This window comes from Puma concolor, chromosome E1 (genome assembly GCF_028749965.1).
Source record: "Puma concolor isolate L17-30 chromosome E1, mPumCon1.1.hap2, whole genome shotgun sequence".
NCBI lineage: Eukaryota > Metazoa > Chordata > Mammalia > Carnivora > Felidae > Puma > Puma concolor.
Window position 1 is genome coordinate 45,106,687 of NC_141680.1, and position 15,185 is coordinate 45,121,871.

The 15,185-nt window shown below is 51.5% G+C and overlaps 2 long non-coding RNA genes across 11 annotated transcripts; one reads left to right on the forward strand and one right to left on the reverse strand.

Annotated features, from left to right (window-relative positions):
• Positions 1-1,384: 1,384 nt before the first annotated feature.
• LOC147574409 (uncharacterized) lies at positions 1,385-12,276 on the forward strand. Of its 10 annotated transcripts, XR_015243621.1 has the most exons (7): positions 2,622-2,875; positions 5,968-6,011; positions 6,348-6,480; positions 7,434-7,575; positions 7,673-8,026; positions 9,952-10,379; positions 10,491-10,965. It is a non-coding gene; the product is annotated as an uncharacterized LOC147574409 (long non-coding RNA). The 10 variants fall into 10 exon arrangements; XR_015243620.1 differs by lacking the exon at positions 2,622-2,875 and adding an exon at positions 1,385-1,726 and having other exon boundaries at positions 7,434-8,026; XR_015243625.1 differs by lacking the exon at positions 10,491-10,965 and adding an exon at positions 11,400-12,276 and having other exon boundaries at positions 2,620-2,875; positions 7,434-8,026.
• LOC147574410 (uncharacterized) lies at positions 4,049-7,437 on the reverse strand. The gene is made up of 2 exons (XR_015243658.1): positions 7,274-7,437; positions 4,049-4,429 (listed from the first exon to the last, which is right to left on the reverse strand). It is a non-coding gene; the product is annotated as an uncharacterized LOC147574410 (long non-coding RNA).
• Positions 12,277-15,185: the final 2,909 nt, after the last annotated feature.

A 15,185-nucleotide genomic window follows, 5' to 3' on the forward strand; every position in this document is an offset into this window, starting at 1 on the left:
ATTTCACTTCCTCAGGAGACTAAGGAAGAACGAAAAGAGGAGAAGGACTCAGATGAGACTTACATTAAAAGAAGAAATGGATAACCTGGCTTCACCACTTTCGAAACACTCCGTTCATCAGTAAACAGCAACCTCCTCTTCTGAGAGACTTCCCCGCCATCCGCGACAGCCTCGTCTCTACGGCCTGACTCCGATCCTGCACCTGGCTATGCACGACAACAGGCCGGTGTTTAAGCCCTCCAGCTGCTCTACCAGGTGATGAGTCAGGGTTTTCAGTTGGAAACAAATGACAAAGTTATCTTCTGATTCAGAAAGACAGCGGATACTTCAGACATGTGAGTGCTGAGTAAACAGCACCTCCTTCTACCTGAAGAAAGTCGGATTTCTAGACAAGAGCCCTGTGGGGGGTGGGATGGGTGTGTGTGTGGGGGGGGGGGGGTAGGGCAGCAAAGCAACTGAATATCAGCTGGAGGGCAAGCAACTTCTAGCTCGTGATTCCCAGTCCAAAGGCTAGTGGGGGAGGCCAGAAATGTGAAGTCTAGGAACACTGGGTATCTTTCTTTCCTCCCTCCCTCCTTCCATCCAACAACACCCATCTCTCCCATATTCTTGTCCCAGGTCCCTTAAGATTCTGGCAAGGACCAAACTCTGAGTGAATGAAAGCAGGACCTTTGCCTGACTCATTCACCATTGTATTTCTAATGCTTCAAACAGTGCACGGCACAGGGTGGTGCTCAAGAAATACTTGCTGAATGAACAGATGAGTAAAATAAAAAGGCTCAGACCGTTGCAGACCGTAAGAGGTTGAGGTATACAACTTTTCAGTGGTGGGGTCACTGTGGAACTCCTTCCATTACACCAAGCTGCCAACAGGCTGAAACCCTTCAGAGATCACACCTTCACGGAAGGGGACATTGAAGGTCAAAGGCCATCCGATTCTCGAAGGCGTGAGACTACAAATGCAAGCAAAGACAATGGGTCTTCTTTGGGGTCCTTTACAATGGCTGTCAAATGGCCAATCCTTCGGAGTTTGGTCACCAGAACTTAGAGGGGAGGTGCACCCCCAAATCCCAGGAGATTATAAATGTTAACAATGGAGCCTGGGTGCCTCAAGAATGTCTAGCTACTCTGAGATAACTTGACTCTCTGTGTTCATGGGTAATCAAAATGGTCAAAACTCAATGCTCCAGCACCTGCCAAAAGAGGAAGCAATTCAACAGCCTCCACGGAGGCCTCGGCGTCCCCAGGATCCACTCATCTCTACTCTTCACAACATGTAACGTCACCTCTGGCACATTCGGTAGCGGGACTAATCTACAACCAGTTCTGGCCAGGAGGGGCACTGGGTGAGGGTCCTTTCTAAGCGGCAGGGCAATACACATGGACATGATTCTGTGACCACAGCCAACCCCACACAGTGGAACCCCTGGAGTTTCTCCAGATCATCACCCAAAAGGAAGTGATAAGCTCCCACTGCCCCAGCTGAATGAGTAGCTGTCCCTCACCTTCCAGGTATTTGGATGATACCTACCATTCCAGCAGCCAACGCGAGTGATGTAATATGGATGCCAGGAACACAATCCTTAAGGACAGCTACAGGGGACCTGACATCCAGGAAAAGCACTTGACCCACGGGAGAAGGATCTCTACTCCTCCACACTTACTTACCATCTGAGGCCCTGCATCAATTGAGGTGTTCGGCAAGTGCCTGGCTCTGAGAAAGCAGGTGGGGTCGGCAGGGGACTGCACTAGGTTCTCAGATCAAATGGGGACCACATCAAGGGAAGAATGGGCGCAGAGTTGGGATGAAGAGTTGAAACGGGGATAGGAAGACGTCAGTCTAACAAGATTGGGTAGGGGTGGTGGGAACTAGGGCAGCAAGAGTTGGGGGGTGGTTTAGCAAAGACTCAGGAATGAAGTGTCCTCAGGCTGGCTGGGGATGGAAAGAAAGTACGGGGTGGGCTTGGAAGTTAGGGGTTGAGTGGGCGAGGACAAGAAGATACATACAAGACTTGAGATAGGGCTGAGATCAGAGTTATCAAGAAGAGGGGGGTAAGCGCAATAGGGCATCTACTGTGGTGGTAGGTATTAAATGAGTGGGGGGAGGTGGGTGTTTTGGCTGAGCAGACCTTGGGGGGCTGAGCAGGGGGGCTGGGATAAGAAAGCTGAGCCTGAAAAGGGGTAAGCCAGAAAGACGGGGAGGGGGGAGGGGGGGTTCGAGGAGGTCTGCGTGGAGCACTGGGATCGCCAAAGGGGTTGAGGGGTGAGAATGAGATGCGTCAGAGGGAGGCGGAGGGAAGTGGCTGTCCTAGGGGTTGGAAGTGGGCTGCCGTGGGGTCGAGTGTGGCTGCACTTACGCAAGACCAGTGGTGAAGGGGTGAGGGTAAGGGCTGGGCTCGGGTCACGGGTGAAGAAGAGGAAGGGGACGGGTCAGCACTGGCTGTTTGGGCTGAAGGCTCGGGTCCGAGTGGGGTAGGGTGCGGGGCTCAGGCGGGGAAGGGAAAAGGCTCTGAAGCAGGACAGTTTCAAAGCAACCAAGGGTTTGCGATCACGGACAGGGCTGGTGACCCATCGCCCGTTCTCGTCTCGGCCCCGCCGTCCCTTCTCACCCTCCTCGCCCTCTGACCCCTAACTCACCAGAGGGAGCGGGGACGGGGCGCGGGGCACTCCTGGCCACGGCAGCCCCTAAGCCTCCGACCAGGCGCTGCGGCCTCCCGGCCAGCGACAACAGGAAACGGCGCTCGCGGCGCCGGACGCCATCACGTTGGTTCGGCGTCCGGCCCCGCCCCCGGACCGCGGAGCCAATCGCAGGGCCGGCGGAGCCTCGGGGCGGGGCCACCGCTCGGGAAAGCCCAAGTCACCAGCCCCGGAGCAGGTGAGTGATCTGGGAGGCTGGGGACTCTGCGACCCGAGATGCGCACGAAGAGGCGAGGCCACCGGGGTAGCCCACCAGTGTCGGGCGGAACGTGTCCTACTGCCCGCCCCCAGAAGTGTCTGCGTCTCACTAGATCCCGGCCGCCTTCTGGGTTCATGACCTTGCCTGGGCACAGCACTATCTACCATTGAGGCTGTCTGTTGGCCTCCTGCCCGGAAGGTTCCCACTTGTAAAATCGGACCAATAACGTCTACCCTAGTTTTGCCTCCCTGAGGGCATCAGTGCAGTAGGTGCTTCCCGCCTGGTGGTTCTCAGGAAAAGCATACAGGTTTTGATCACCGCTGTCACCAAGGGAGCACCTTTAGGTACCCGTCAGCCCCCAGGCATGAAGCTTAAGGTTCTGGTTATTCTCATCTAGCCAGCAAGTTGTTTGTTTCCTTTACTTGGTAGAGTTGATATTTCTCTTTCACATGGACTCGGAACAGAAGGTCAAGAGTGTGTGTTGGTGGGGGTGGGGAGAGATGTCTTGTGCTTTGGACACTTCATACCTGCAGGCTTAGGTCAAATGGGATCTTAGGGCCTGAGTGTGGGGTGAGTAGTGGGGTGGAGAGGTACTGCTATCTGCAGGTTCAGGGGGACTTTGGGGGTGTCTACAGGGCTGGTCTGGGAACGGGACAGTTCTTGGAAGAAAGCTCCACTGATCTGGGCCAGGCTCTCCATCAGCCTTTCTGGGAAGGGGAGAAGAAGGGGTCCCAGTGCCTGTTTCCATTTATAAAACCAGCTGTTGAAGATGTGGCACCTGAGTGTGTGCGGGTTGCCCCTTCAATAATTCTCTCTCTAGGAGCGAGAACCACCTCTCCTCGATTTTAGACTAGATGAATCTGAGTACATTTAGTATGGTTAACAGTTGAACAGAAAGTTAGAAATAAGGACACGGAGGGATGCCGGGGTGGCTCGGTCGGTTAAGTGTCTGACTTCGGCTCAGGTCACAATCTCACAGTTGTGAGTTCCAGCCCTGCATTGGGCTCTGCGCTGACCGTGCAGAGCCTGCTTGGGATTCTCTCTCTCTCTCTCTCTCTCTCTCTCTCTCTCTGCCCCTCCCTCGCATGTGCTCTCCCTCTCAAAAGTAAATAAACATTAAAAATAAATAAATAAGGACACAGAAGCAAAGCATTATCTTAGCATTAAACAACTTGGAAAGTAAGGAATTTACTAGGAAATCCAGCTTCCTGGGCAAAAGGATAGTGTTTCTGGTTATAATTATAGCACATCAAGAGCATCAGTGTCTTGATACAAGCATGCCCTCCCCCAGATGGAGCCAGCAACATTCCTCAGTTCTTCCAATGAATTTGTACGCAGCCGCTGTCTGCAAAAGCTGTGGGAACCCCGCATGGTAATCTCTTGTCTATCTTTTCAGGAGCCCCCGTCTCCTGGTCTTCTCTTACTTCTCAGGCCTCTCGGCCCCTCTGCAAAGTCGACGGGCTTGTCTTCCTCTCTCCATCTTACTCTGGCGCACGTTTCCACCATTCATGGGCCACGAGTCCACCAGGTAGTCTGAGGCCGGAAAAAAAAAAAAATCTCCCATTACCCTGTTATTTGAGCAATAATAAAGGTACATGCAAAGTGCCATGGTGCCAGAGAAGAGGCCTGGAAGGTTATCCTGGCGGAAGCACCTTTTATCTGAGCCTTCCGGGTGGACACAGGAAAGGGCGATGCCGATGCCGGCGAAGAGACTGGTAGAGAAACGGCTGGTGGGTAGGAATGCAGACTGAGCTCAGGGGAGGGTGCACGGAGAGGTGGAGAGGAAGCTAGGAAGTAAGGCCAGAGTAAGAGGAGGGGGATCAGAATGGAAGGGGGAGATAAAGACAGATTGGGCAATGGGGAAAGGGAGGAGGCACAGACAGAGCTGGAGGCCAGCGCAGGAAGGGCTCAGACGCTCACAAAGGCACTGGTCTGTCAGAGTCAAGCACTAGGCATAGTCATTCAAAGCCAGGCAGGAGAACTGCAGGCATCTGAACTTCTCGGGGGTCTAAGGTGTCGATTCCTGAACCCCGCCCCTGCCCTGGAGAGTCACTCTGGGATGAGGCCCAAGCATTTAGCCTTGGCCCAGACCTTTTCTGTCTCTTGCCCTCCCACCCGTGGATCTGAAGGGTGAGAAAATGTGAGGATCTCTCTTTAACCTAGGAGCTGAAGGGCAAGGGATTTAACAGGTGTGGAAAACAGAGGCTCCTAGTTGCCAGATAGGAATTTTGATTTATCCTTAGCAACCACCCTGAAGGTAAGCACCATTGTTATGCCCATGGCATAGATGATAAAACAGGCTTAAGAGAGGTTAAGGAACTTGGGGGCCCAAGGCCATACAACTCATAATTACTACGGGTGGGATCCTCACCCAGCTCTGATTCTAGCTGGAGAACTAGCATAATTCAGTGGCCGAGCAAGTGGGCTTTGGAGCCAGGAATGCTTAGGTTTGAATACCGGCTCTACCCCATACCGTTTTCTAGGCCTTCCCTAAGACAGCGCGGGGCCCAGCACAACCCAGCAAGTGTGGGCCTGAGACCACTGCCACAGTCAGTGGTTTTCATAGGCCCCTCGAGATGGCACCAGAGATAGAAACTTCTAAGTTTGATTGGTGGTTAGAAAAGAGAAGTAAATCACAACACTCTGAGGCCCCTTCGCCTCAGGCAGAGGGGCCAGAGTGTGTGACTTCCGGGAAGTTCCCCAAACTATCTGAGCCTCAGTTCCTCATCTGTAAATTGGGGAAAATATCAGTTGCCGTGAGGATTAAAGAAGATAATATCCTCAGGACGGTTTCTGGTCTGAAGTAAGCACTTGAGGATAACTAGCTATATTATTATTATTATTATTATTATTATTATTATTATTATTACAGTTTTGGCTAATTTGTACCTACCCAGTCCAGTCAGATCTCCGTTTTCTAACTGGTCTTTGAGCACTGGAGTGAGAGCCTCTCTTGTTGGAACCCCAGATGTATCCTTACTTGGTCTCTGACCGAAATCATCTAAGTAGGACTAATGCCACCATTTCTTTTGAAACCGGAATAGGTAATGTTCTCATGGCTTCTGTTGCAGGAAGCTGGTTCCTCCCACTCTACTTGAAGAAATGGATTTAAAGGGTTCGTAAAAATGATTTGTCAATTCTATCTCAATGAAGTTGGACACAAATACAGCTTTGAGGTGCAGTTGACAAAAGAATGGACTCTGTAAGCCTCCCAAATGTTATCACACGTAGTTTACAGTTCAAATAGTACGAAATGAAATGGTGAGGAAACAGAATGACCCGCAGCAGCCTCTTGCCTCGACCATCCCCACCCTCCTGGGCCAGCTCACCAGTCCTCGGTCCTCCTTACCTCTCGCTGGGTCTTCGGGTGCTTATCTCCACCTGTCTTGTGTTTCTAGCTCTTAATTCTTCCATTTAAAAGATTTAAAAAAAAAATTTTTTTTTTTGAAAGAGAGAGAAGGAGAGAGAGAATCCCAAGCAGGCTCTGCACCGTCAACACAAAGCCCGATGCGGGGCTCGAACCCAAGAACCGTGAAATCGTGACCTGAGCTGACGTCAGACGCTCAACCGACTGAGCCACCCAGGTGCTCTGATTCATGCATTTTAGACACTGTCTGTGGACGTCCTGGCAACACAGGCAAGGAGTTAGGTCTTTAACACCCCCCACCCATTCCATTCTTGGGGTTTACTTTTGTCACTCTTGCCCCACGAGTGACAGTGGTTGCAGAATTGTGACTAGGCAAGTATTGTTCACCGCAGAGCTTACTCATGTAGTCCGATGGCACTCGTTTCTGTCCCCCGACCCCCCGGGGTTTAATTTCTTCTCCTTCTCTTTCTGTGCTGCCCGCCACGATCACTCCTCCACTCCGCTCCAGTGCTCTGGCATGACAGTTAGTGCCATTCCCCTCGGCTACCTCCTTGACCTGTCCTACGCTGCTGTCCTGGAACCTTCCTTCGCTGCTTCCTGGGCTGGGCTTTTCCTGGCTCCCTTCTCTTCTTGCTTTCTTCACTCTCTCTCTTAATCTGCAGTTAAGAATCCCTTTCTAATATTAAAAAATAGAATGGTCTTTGGACCTGCTCGTGATCGTAGGTATCCTTTCGATATCTATTAATTGGGACAAAAAATACAGAAAGACCAAAAGTTACTATGAAGGCACTCCTGCTCTTAAGTGAATTTGTGTTTTACTCGCAATAGCATCTATGAACGTGTGAAAGCCTGTTCAAAGTTTAGGCTTAGGGTTAGTTCAATCTAGCCTCAATGTCTGGTCTTCCATTTGTCACCTCACCCCCTCAACTTGCCGTGAGACAACCCCTCTCTTGACTTTCTATTCAGTTCCTGTGCCCTAGCAGAGACTTAAGTACTGGTTTAAGGCCCACCTTGCAGGTGCACGTGGCCATGGCTGGCCAATCAGGGTCTCCTCCTACCAGATACAGGGTCCAAGCAGACCAATCAGAGGCTTTTTGAAGACTGGCTTTCCTTTATGAGGCTTGCTCAACCTCAGTGGAGAGTTGGAGTTACTAACGACTATCTTTGCAGTCTTGGGGCATGCATCCTGAAGCCTGAAGCCATCATGGAGGAAAGCACAACTGAGGGACAGCTGCGGAGAGAATGACGTTTGAGCGCTAGATGCGGCCAGCTTTAAGATCTTAGGCTTCCCGGTTATGTGAGCCGATACACTGTATGACATTTTTGGTTTAAGCATATTTTAGTTGGATTTCTTTCACTTGGAGCATAAAGAGCGGCGACTGATACATTGTCTTTGCGAACTTGGGCAGGTTATACAAGCGGTGTGTACAGACTTGGACCGTGACAACGCAGCTCCCATTAGGTCCCCTGTGGCTGCCCTGTTATCAGCCTGAGCCTGAGACAGCTTGACGTGGAATAGTCCGTTTTAGGGTCTGGAGGAAACGACTTACCATGAGTCACTGCCCTAAAATATACTTTCTACCCACATGCCCGGTGCCTGGAATTCTGTGGTGATGGTGGCATTCCTTAGCGTCAACCATGGCTCTCTTCAAGCGGTTCTCCTTTGGAGTGTGGAGTCTGCGATATTAAACTTGTAGAAGTCCTTTCTTCTGGAGGTCCCTCTGGGAGGCAGTGGATCCAGGATGCGGTGTAGACAGACCTAGGTACACATCTCAGTTCCCAATGGCACGGTCCCTTTGCAGCTTTGGGGGCAAACACATAGCACTGTGTGCTGACCTTTAGGAGGTCAGTCTGTATTACATAAGGAATCCTATGCAGAGAGTGAAGAAATGGTCTCAGATTCACCCAGTAATATCCCCGAGTCAGCCCTGAGGGCAGGGTCTGGCACTAGGCGTTGGGAAGAGGAAGGAGATGTGATTCTTGTCTTGTCAGGGCTCCTGACCTAACAGAGAACTGCGGTTGAGTCTTCACATGGACGGACGCTATCTTTCACTCCGCGCCATTCGTAGGTGACGCCTAGAAGAGCAGGGCCACCGTGTCGTAGCCTCTAACCCACGACTCTGTCACATTCTGGGAGAGAGAATTATGGGCCCTCCCCGCAACCCCGCTCCTGCTGTGTCTCCTCGTGGCCACAGTGTACTTTCCCATCCCTGGCTTGGGGCTTGGGGCTGGTTCCGTGCTTAGGCTCGAAGAGGCTCCGTGCTTAGGCTCGAAGAGAGCAAGAGTGCTTGCTCTCTTCCGCTTCTCTTGGGTAGCCGCTGCCTCTTCAGCCTGGGTCCCGGCAGCAACGCAGGGAGACAGGACCAGCAGCGAGAAGCCGCGCCGATCCAGCCAGCAGGGCATTAAAGTACAGCGGTAACGGCCAACCTGTGAGAATCGGTTTCCCAGCCTCCTGAGTTTTGAGGATGGTTTATTAGTTAGCACTGTTGTGGCAAAAGATAACAGATACATGGACTCCCTCCGTTATCAGGTTACGTACAGGTTCAGCTGCTGCAGTAGAGACCCGACACAACAGTGGGTTAAGTGAATTTTTTTTAATTCTTTTTTTTTTAATCCTTTTTTTCGGGGGGGGGGAGTGCAGGCGGGGGAGGGGCAGAGAGAGTGGGGCAGAGGATCCAAAGCGGGCTCTGCGCTGACAGGCTGACAGCACAGAACCCGACGTGGGACTCAAACTCACGAACCGCGAGATCATGACCTGAGCTGAAGTTGGATGCTTAACCGACTGAGCCACCCAGGCGCCCTTTAATTCTTTTTGGTTTTAAGTGTTTATTTCTTTTTGAGATAGAGACAGAGATTGAGTGGGGGAAGGGCAGAGAGAGAGGGAGACACAGAGTCCGAAGCGGGCTCCAGGCTCTGAGCTGTCAGCACAGAGCCCGATGTGGGGCTTGAACCCACAAACGGTGAGATCCTGACCTGAGCTGAAGTCGGACACCTAACCGACTGAGCCATCCAGGCGCCCCAACAGTGGGTTAAATTAAAAAACAGCTTGGGGCGCCTGGGTGGCGCAGTCGGTTAAGCGTCCGACTTCAGCCAGGTCACGATCTCGCGGTCCGTGAGTTCGAGCCCCGCGTCGGGCTCTGGGCTGATGGCTCAGAGCCTGGAGCCTGGAGCCTGTTTCCGATTCTGTGTCTCCCTCTCTCTCTGCCCCTCCCCCGTTCATGCTCTGTCTCTCTCTGTCCCAAAAATAAATAAACGTTGAAAAAAAAAAAAACAAAAAAAAAACAGCTTCTTGGGGGCACCCGGGTGGCTCAGTCGGTCAGGTGTCTGACTTCGGCTCAGGTCATGATCTTGCCGTTCATGGGTTCGAGCCCTGGGTCGGGCTGTGTGCGGACGGCTCGGAGCCTGGAGCCTGCTTCACATTCTGTGTCTCCCTCTCTCTCTGCCCCTCCCCCGCTCATGCTCTGTCTCTGTCTCTCAAAAATGAGTCAACATTGAAAAGAAATTTTTTTAAGAAGCAGCTTCTTGATCTCTCATATGATAATCCGGTTAAGTACTGGATCTGGGGCTGGTTCGGTGGCTCTTATGTCAGGGAGCCAGGCTCCTTCTGTTTTCCTGCTCTACCACCCTGGGGTGTAGCCCTCATCCAGATGAGGCCTTTGTACTGTTGAAATCTTCATTTCCTCCACAGGGTGGCGCCAGACCGCTCTCTGCCACTGCCCTGGAACACAGGCAGCCTAAGCACCATTCCTGCCTCTGCTTCGGGCCTCGGGACTTTTCTTCTTCTTGAATGAGTGTGCTCCCGCCCCCCAGCTGGTGCTCCACGCCATCCCCCAGGTCTCAACAACATACCCCCACCAGGACCACAGGAGCCAGAGCTGGTCGTGCCTGGTGCTCCTCAGGACTGAGAGGCCCTGACCTCCGTGGGGGCAGGAGCCCGCCAGCATGACCAGTCGGGACTCCCAGGTTAAGAATCCAGTGGAGCCTCCTGGTCATCCTCAATCTGCTCTGCCCTTCGTCTCCCGCTCGCAGATCCCTGCTGACCTCCAGCCCTGAAGAAGCCGGAGAACCTCTGCTTCCCCCACCTCCCCGTCCGCCTTGTCCTACTTCAGTAGTTTGGTGAGCATAAAAAGGCCTGTCGAAGTGGTCCCTCTGTTTGGGGGATGGGCTCAGGAGGGGTGGGCATGTGGGTTCGGAGGGTGACAGATTCTTTCTCCAAATGCTCGCCAGGCTCCTCCGAGCCCTCTTCTTGATTCAACCTTGCTTGGCCTGTGAAGACTTGAACAACCACGGGCATGGTTGCTGGCAGCTCGTGGCCGCATCCCTAGTAGGACTCTAGCCTCCCTTAAAGTGCCTGCCTGCAAAACTCCCGGCTGTCTAAAGGATTGGCTGCTTAGTCCAGCCGACGCCTGAAGATCGGGCCCCTGTCTCCCAGCTTCTGTGAGAGGGCAGGAGCTTAACTCTGAGAAGTGTCAGCAAAGCCAGATGGGTCTCCTATGGGCCAGCGTCCCTTCCTGCTTTTTGTCATCTTTCACTTCTGATTATAGAGCCCCCACTCATTCCCTTCCCTAGTCCCTCATTCTCCCTGTGAAATACCCCATCACCTCTGTAATACTCCCAGTTGGGTGCCTGCTCACGATGAACCCTTTCCCCTACGGCACTGCAATACTATGTTACTGACTGAACTCTGTCTGGATTACTTTAAGTAGTGTCTGCTTTTGTTTATCTTCATCAGGGGAGGTGTGCGGGATCAGCCTTTTAATTTTTTTTTTTTAATATTTTGTTTTGAGAGAGAGGCAGGGTGCAAGCAGGGGGGTGGGGGAGGGCCAGAGAGCGAGGAAGACACAGACTCCAAAGCGGGCTCCAGGCTCCGAGCTGTCAGCACAGAGCCCGACGTGGGGCTCAAACCCAAGAACCGTGAGATCATGACCTGAGCCGAAGTCGGTCGCTCAACTGACTGAACCAGCCAGGTGCCCCAACAGCCTTTGAAATTAAATTATTTTCAGGATCAGCTTTTTAAGTAAGCATCCCAGGGATGTTTGCGTATAGAGGTCCAAAGGCTATATTTTGAGAAATCATGTTTCCCTGTGGAGATCTTTTCTCTGGCAGCCCTTTTGAATGGGGGCTATGTTTTCTCAGATACCGCATTGCCAATAGTCCATCCAGCTTTAATTCCAGTGAGAACGTTCCAGAGATGAAACTAAGAATCAACTCCAGGCGCTTCTCCAGTCACCTCTGGGAATGAGTGTATGTCGTCAGCATCCAGCACCTCACCTGCTGCCCAGCTAGAATGACACCTTTCAGGGTTTCTGACTTAGAAACACGACCACCAGGTTACTCCATGTGGACACCACCCCCCTTTTACAAAGCCTTTGAACACCCACCCATCAGGAGGGGTTTGCTGGATAATGTTGGTTGGCTCTTGACACCCATTTCTAGCCCCTTCTTTGCAGGTCCTGGAAACCCACGAACCATAGTTCACAGATTCCCTCGGCAACAGAATTCTGCCAATAAAGCGTACCTGTGTGAGATTTAGAAGGCGGGAAGGAGGCGGAAGCCATGCTTTTCTCCTCTGCAGCAGCAGACATGCAGGCTGAATGTTGGAGTCCATACTCCCCACCAGTCAGGCTTGGGGCCATGGGGCTGTAGTGACCCCAGCAGTGGCTTCCCGAAGTTTCCTGACTGAGTGGCAGCAGCAACTTTGAATCTATGGAAAGCAACTGTGGTAAAGTAACCTGAGAGCTAGTGGTGCGATTCCCCCCTGGCCCTGACCTTCACCACCGCGAGCCCCACCAGTGGTGAGCACCAATTGCTTGTATAACCTTTGCGTGTGTGTGTGTTTGAAATATCTAGAATGGTTTGTTTTCCTGGCTATGGTAGTTTTAAAATATGTTCACAAAACTGAGGGTTGACGGGGGGTGGGAGGGAGGGGAGGGTGGGTGATGGGTATCGAGGAGGGCACCTTTTGGGATGAGCACTGGGTGTTGTATGGAAACCAATTTGACAATAAATTTCATATATTGAAAAAATATAAAGATCTACTGAATGAGTGCTGGAAAAAAATAAAAAATAAAATATGTTCACAAATTCTTTGACTCTTCTCTTTATTTTAATTTTTTTTTAACGTTTATTTATTTTTGAGACAGAGACAGAGCATGAACGGGGGAGGGGCAGAGAGAGAGGGAGACACAGAATCCGAAGCAGGCTCCAGGCTCTGAGCCATCAGCCCAGAGCCTGACGCGGGGCTCGAACTCATGGACCGCGAGATCGTGACCTGAGTTGAAGCCAGACGCTTAACCAACTGAGCCACCCAGGCACCCCGACTCTTCTCTCTTTAAAAGGTGGGGTCTAAATTCCCACCCCTTGAATGGGAACTGGATTTAGTGACTAAGTCACTGCTAAATGCTGCTCTGTGCCGTCTGAGGTGAGGTCATAGGAAGGCTACCTTCTGTCATTTCTGTCTCTCTTTCTCAGCTCACTCACTCTGGAGGTACCCAGCCATCATGCTGTGAGGACATTCAGTCAAACAGCATGTGGGCAGGCTCATATGGCAAGGATCTGAGGCCTCCCTCCAACCCCCTTGACAGCCATGTTAAGTGAGTGAACCACCTTGGAAGTGGACCCTTCCGACTCAGTCAAGCCTTCAGGTGACTGCAGCCCTGTGGTATCTTGAGAATCTCACCAAAGACCCAGGGGCAGAAGTGCCCAAGCTATTCCCAAAAATTTGACTCAAAACTTTTGAGGAATGGGGAGCCTGGGTGGCTCAGTTGGTTGAGCGTCTGTCTGACTTTGGCTCAGGTCATGGTCTCACCATTCATGGCTTCGGGCCCCGCATTGGGCTCTGTGCTGACAGCTCAGAGCCTGGAGCCTGCTTCAGATCCTATGTCTCCCTCTCTGCCCCTCCCCTGCTTGTACTCTCTCTCTTGTTCTCTCTTCAAAATAAACATTAAAAAAGATGTTTTTTGAGGAATAAATGCTTATTGTTGTTTTAAAAAAATTTTTTTAAATGTTTATTTTGGAGAGAGCAAGAGACAGAGACATAGAGTGCGAGTGGAGGAGTGGCAGAGAGGGTCATAATCTCGTGGTTCATGGGTTCGAGCCCCGCATCGGGCTCTGTGCTGACAGCTCAGAGCCTGGAGCCTGCTTCACATTCTGTGTCTCCCTCTCTCTCTGCCCGCACGCTCTCTCTCTCTTTCTCTCAAAAATAAACATTAAAAAAATTAAAAGAGGGGCGCCTGGGTGGCGCAGTCGGTTGGGCGTCCGACTTCAGCCAGGTCACGATCTCGTGGTCCGTGAGTTCGAGCCCTGCGTCGGGCTCTGGGCTGATGGCTCAGAGCCTGGAGTCTGTTTCCGATTCTGTGTCTCCCTCTCTCTGCCCCTCCCCCGTTCATGCTCTGTCTCTCTCTGTCCCAAAAATAAATAAACGTTGAAAAAAAAAATTAAAAAAAAAATTAAAAGAAATATGGCAGGGTGGCATTTGAGACTAATAAGTATTGTGCAAATTTGAGGTAGTGTTATAGAAACAACATTTTCTAAGCTTCACTCTATGAACCACATTTGCGCTAATGGAAATATTCCAAAATAGGAGAATGGAGTTGCCTGGAATCCCGGCCCACACTTTGGGAAGCCCAACTATGCACAGATGGGTCTTCTTGGTTTCTCGTCAGCTCTGTCTCTGTGTCCACCTCTCTTATTCAAAAAGTCACCACCAGCCCCCGCTCCACCCAGCTCATTAAGGAGTTTGGGCTGGCATGAGGAATTTCTGCCCTTGTGACCTAAGAGTGACTACAGGGCCTGGTACTGCGCCTGGCTCAAAGCAGGTGCTCAACAAACAGTAGCTGCCACCATCCTCATCGTTCTAATTATTGATTCTTTGATGGTAACCATGGCTTAGACGTCTCTGTACCCCTGCACCCTGCAGCAGGGCAGTATAACCGTCAGCAGGCTTTGGAGTTAACAGGCCTGGATTAAACCCCTACCTGGCAGTTTTGGATTTGCGGCTTTGGGCACCTGAACAGGTTACCTACATCCTTTAAGCCCTGTCCCCTTATCTGCCAGATGGGGATAATAAAGTATGTTTTCACGGACTGTTGGGCGAAATTAAGACTGCAACACGCCCAACCCAGGCCTTGACACCAAGTAAGCAAATAGTGAACTAGCTGCTGCCGCTGCTTCCGATTACTGTTACTCTCTAGTCTTGTGCTTTCAACACAGTTATTTGTTGGCTCACTGAAGTCACCACACCGAGACAGACACTTGGGGGCCATTCTCACTAAAACGCTGGGGGAACGGGAGCAGGCACCCGGAGAACAGGTGTCCTTGCCCAGCAGCAGCAAACTAATAGAGCCGAAGAGGCACTGATGGGCCAATCACTCCGCTTGGAACCGTTCCTACCAACCCTGCCAAATCTGCTGGGCTGTGCCCCAGTCCTACTGTCCCCTCGGGGGACTCTGTTGGTGGCCAGCGGTTGGTGCCATATTCCATCACCTATCGCTAAGCCACCAGCATTTATTTGGGGGCATGTAAAGAGATTGTCAGGGGCGCCTGGGTGGCTCAGTCGGTTAAGCATCCGACTCTTGATTTCAGCTCAGGCTGTGATCTCACGGTCGTAAGATCGAGTCCCTCGCATCGGGTTCCACACTGAGCACGGAGCCCGCTTGGGGCTCTTTCTCTCCCTCTCTCTCTGCCCCTCCCCCCTTGCTCTCTTTCAAAATAAACAGACATTAAGAAAAGAGATGATCAAACCTTGTTCGTTCAGGATTTCTTTTATTCACTACTGTATTTTGACTCTGACGTCCTTTTTCTAAAATCTGTCATTCATTTACTCAGAAAGTATAGATGACTTCATTATTTTTAATGTTTATCTATTTTTGAGAGACAGTGTGTGAGCTGGGGGGAGGGACAGAGAGAAAGGGAGACGGAGGA